We start from the raw sequence: 5,052 nt of genomic DNA on the forward strand, positions 1-5,052 counted from the left end.
AGGGAGGTTCAACTTTCCAAGCATCAATGCCAAATAATTTGGCATTCAGCTTCATGATTGCACCAAGAAACTTGGCAGTTTACTCTTCAGTAACATCCTCATTCTCTTCAGAAGAGGAATACTCATCGGAGCTCATGAAGGGCATAAGGAGGTTCAATGGAATCTCTATGGTCTCTAGATGAGTCTCAGATTCCTTTGGTTCCTCAGAGGGAAGCTCCTTATTGGTCACTGGACGTCCCAGGAGGTCTTCCTCCTTGGGATTCACATCCTCTCCCACCCTTACAGGTTTGGCCATGGTAGTGAATTCAATGGCCTTGCACTTTCCTTTTGGATTTTCTTCTGTATGATCCTTTATACCACAGTATAGGGATCCCTTTGTGAGTGGAAGAAAAGAGGGAGACAAAGAGTATGATGTAAAGAAAGAAACACAACTGTGAGGATGTCAGAGATGTGAGATGAGATGTTAGTGGATGAATAAATAAATAGAAGGAGATGAGAGAGAGAAAATTTTCGAAAATAATTTTTGAAAAAAGAGTTAGTGATTTTCGAAAATAGTTTTTGAAAAAGGTTAGTATTTTTTTCGAAAAATTTTAAATAAAAAAAAATAATTAGTTAATTAAAAAGAAATTTTTGAAAAAGGGGGGAGATATTTTTGAAAATTTAGAGAGAGAGAGTTAGTTAGGTGGTTTTGAAAAAGTTAAGAAACAAACAAAAAGTTAGTTAGTTAGTTGAAACAAATTTTGAAAAGATAAGAAGTTAGGAGGTTAGAAAAGATATTTTGAAACCAACTTTTTGAAAAAGGTAAGATATGAATGAATGATATGAATGTCAAGATGAACACCAAGAACACTTTGAATGTCAAGATGAACATCAAGAACATATTTTTGAAAAATTTTTAATGCAAAGAAAACATGCAAGACACCAAACTTAGAATTCTTTAATGCTTAGACACTAAGAATTCAAGAATGCATATGATAAACATGAAAAGACACAAAACAAAAAATCATCAAGATCAAACAAGAAGACTTACCAAGAACAACTTGAAGATCATGAAGAACACCATGAATGCATGAGAATTTTCGAAAAATGCAAGATGCACATGCAATTGACACCAAACTTATAACATGACTCAAGACTCAAACAAGAAACAGAAAAATATTTTTGATTTTTATGATTTTCTAATTTTTTTTTTGGATTTTTTTCGAAAATTATATGAAAAAGAAAAAATAAGGATTCCAAAATTTTTAACATGAATTCCAGGAATCTTGCATTCTTAGTCTAAAGCTTCAGTCCAGGAATTAGACATGGCTCACTAGCCAGCCAAGCTTTCAATGAAAGCTCCAGTCCAAAACACTAAACATGGCCAATGGCCAGCCAAGCTTCAGCATTTAACATTGGAGTATATTGCTCTTGATAACAAATTGCAAGCCTCAGTCCAAATAACTTTAGACATGGCTTTACAGCCAGCCAGGCTTTACATGCTTCATGAAACACTAGAATTCATTCTGAAAAATTTTGAATAAAATTTTTGAAAACACAATTTTTTTTTGGAAAACAGATGAGAAAATTTTAGAAATATTTTTGAAAAATTTTTTTGAAAATAAAATAAAAAGAAAATTACCTAATCTGAGCAACAGGATGAACCGTCAGTTGTCCAAACTCAAACAATCCCCGGCAACGTGAGCAACTTGGTACGCGTAATCGTGATTACACTTTAATTATGTAAAATTCATGGCTCTTTCTTTCCCTGGCAATGGCGCCAAGAACATGGTGCCAATACCATGGTTCACAACTTCGATACAACTAACCAACAAGTGCACTGGGTCGTCCAAGTAATTCCTTACGTGAGTAAGGGTCGAATCCCACGGAGATTGTTGGTATGAAGAGGATTCACCCTCCTTTTGCGTCTGTCACTAACGCCCTGCAATCGCGAGTTTGAAGCTCGTCACAGTCATTCAATCATTGAATCCTACTCGGAATACCACAGACAAGGTTTAGACTTTCCGGATTCTCTTGAATTCCGCCATCATTCTAGCGTACGCCAGGAAGATTCTGATTAAGAGATCTAAGAGACATTCATTCTAGCTTATTTCATGTAGAACAGAAGTGTTTGTCAGGCACGCGTTCATAAGGGAGAAGGATGATGAGCGTCACACATAATCATCACCTTCATCACGTTCTTGGGTGCGAATGAATATCTTAGAAGCGAAATAAGATGAATTGAATAGAAAACAGTAGTACTTTGCAATCTTTGAGGAACAGCGGAGCTCCACACCTTAATCTATGGAGTGTAGAAACTCTACCGTATGAAAATACATAAGTGAAAGGTCCAGGCATGGCCGAATGGCCAGCCCCTCTGGTCTAAGAACCAAGCGTCCAAAGATTCTAAGATTCAAAGATGGTCAAAAAGACGTCTAATACAATAGTGAAAGGTCCTATTTATAATAAACTAGCTACTAGGGTTTACAGAAGTAAGTAATTGATGCATAAATCCACTTCCGGGGCCCACTTGGTGTGTGTTTGGGCTGAGCTTGAGTGTTGCACGTGTAGAGGTCCTTCTTGGAGTTGAACGCCAGTATTTGTGCCAGTTTGGGCATTCAGCTCTAGTTTTGGCTCCTTTTCTAGCGCTGGACGCCAAATTTGGGTAGAAAGCTGGCGTTGAATGCCAGTTTACGTCGTCTATTATTGGCCAAAGTATGGACTATTATACATTTCTGGAAAGCCCTGGATGTCTACTTTCCAACGCAATTGGAAGCGCGCCATTTCGAGTTCTGTAGCTCTAGAAAATCCACTTTGAGTGCAGGGAGGTCAGAATCCAACAGCATCAGCAGTCCTTCTTCAACCTTTGAATCTGATTTCTGCTCAAGTCCCTCAATTTCAGTCAGAAAATACCTGAAATCACAGAAAAACACACAAACTCATAGTAAAGTCCAGAAATGTGAATTTAACATAAAAACTAATGAAAACATCCCTAAAAGTAACTAAATCCTACTAAAAACATACTAAAAACAATGCCAAAAAGCGTATAAATTATCCGCTCATCATAGACACAACATGTCCTAGTACAATACCTTGTTTTACCATAAAGTGATATTTTTCAAAATTTAATACAAGGTTTGTACTGACACACCTATCTAATACTCTGGATAATCTATCTAAGCAAAGACTAAAGGAATCGCCATATACACTAAAATCGTCCATAAAAACTTCCATACAGTCCTCAATAAGATCAGAGAAAAGACTCATCATGCACCTTTGGAAGGTAGCTAGTGCATTGCACAAGCCAAAGGGCATTCTCTTGTAAGCATAAGTCCCAAAAGGACATGTGAAAGTGGTCTTTTCCTGATCCTCAGGAGCTATATGAATCTGGAAATAACCTGTGTAACCATCTAAAAAGCAATAATGTGATTTACTTGACAGGCGATCTAGCATTTGATCAATGAATGGAAGAGGATAGTGATCCTTATGAGTGGCCTGGTTGAGGCGTCTGTAGTCAATGCAGACCCTCCAGGCGTTCTGAACTCTAGTTGTCATGAGCTCTCCATGCTCATTCTTCACTGTAGTGACTCCAGACTTCTTTGGCACCACTTGTACTGGGATTACCCATTTACTGTCTGAGATGGGATAGATGATATCTGCCTCCAGTAGTCTGGTCACTTCCTTTTTGACAACCTCTAAGATAGTGGGATTCAGTCTTCTCTGGGGTTGACGGACAGGTCTTGCTCCCCCTTCTAAAAATATCCTATGCTCACAGACTTGAGGGTTGACGCCTACTATGTCTGCCAAACTCCAACCAATTGCATTCTGATGAGCGGATAATTTATATGCTTTTTGGCATTGTTTTTACATAGTTTTCAGTATGATTTAGTTAGTTTTTAGTATATTTTTATTAGTTTTTAATTAAAATTTATATTTCTGGACTTTACTATGAGTTTGTGTGTTTTTCTGTGATTTCAGGTATTTTCTGGCTGAAATTGAGGGACTTGAGCAAAAATCAGATTCAGAGGTTGAAGAAGGACTGCAGATGCTGTTGGATTCTGACCTCCCTGTACTCAAAGTGGATTTTCTGGAGCTATAGAACTCCAAATGGCGCGCTCTCAATTGCGTTGGAAAGTAGACATCCAGGGCTTTCCAGCAATATATAATAGTTCATACTTTGATTAAGGATAGATGACATAAACTGGCGTTGAACGCCAGTTCCATGCTGTATTCTGGAGTCAAACGCCAGAAACAGGTTGCAAAGTGGAGTTAAACGCCAGAAACAGGTTACAAACTGGTGTTCAACTCCAAGAAAGACCTCTACACGTGTAAAGCTCAATGCTCAGCCCAAGCACACACCAAGTGGGCCCTAAAAGTGGATTTCTGCATCATTTACTCATTTCTGTAAACCCCAGTAACTAGTTTAGTATAAATAGGACTTTTTACTATCTTTGTAAGGGATCTTTGATTAGTTTTATGCTATCTTAGACTTTCATGGGGCTGGCCATTCGGCCATGCCTGGACCATTATCACTTATGTATTTTCAAATGGTAGAGTTTCTACACACCATAGATTAAGGTGTGGAGCTTTACTGTTCCTCGTGAATTAATACAAAGTACTACTGTTTTTCTATTCAATTCAAGCTTATTCCTTCTCTAAGATATCCATTCACACCCAAGAACATGATGAATGTGATGATTATGTGACGCTCATCATCATTCTCACTTATGAACGCGTGCTTGACAAACACTTCCGTTCTACATGCAAACAAGCTAGAATGAATATCTCTTGAATATCTAATACAAGGGACCGAGTCCGAGATATTAGAATCTTCGTGGTATAAGTTAGAACCCATGGATGGCCATTCTTGAGATCCAGAAAGTCTAAACCTTGTCTGTGGTATTCCGAGTAGGATCTGGGAAGAGATGGCTGTGACGAGCTTCAAACTCGCGAGTGCTGGGCGTAGTGACAGACGCAAAAGGATAGTAAATCCTATTCCAGTATGATCAAGAACCGACAGATGATTAGCCATGCAGTGACAATGCATTGGACCATTTTCATAGAGAGGATGGG

This window comes from Arachis ipaensis, chromosome B07, assembly GCF_000816755.2.
Source record: "Arachis ipaensis cultivar K30076 chromosome B07, Araip1.1, whole genome shotgun sequence".
NCBI classification, from domain to species: domain Eukaryota; kingdom Viridiplantae; phylum Streptophyta; class Magnoliopsida; order Fabales; family Fabaceae; genus Arachis; species Arachis ipaensis.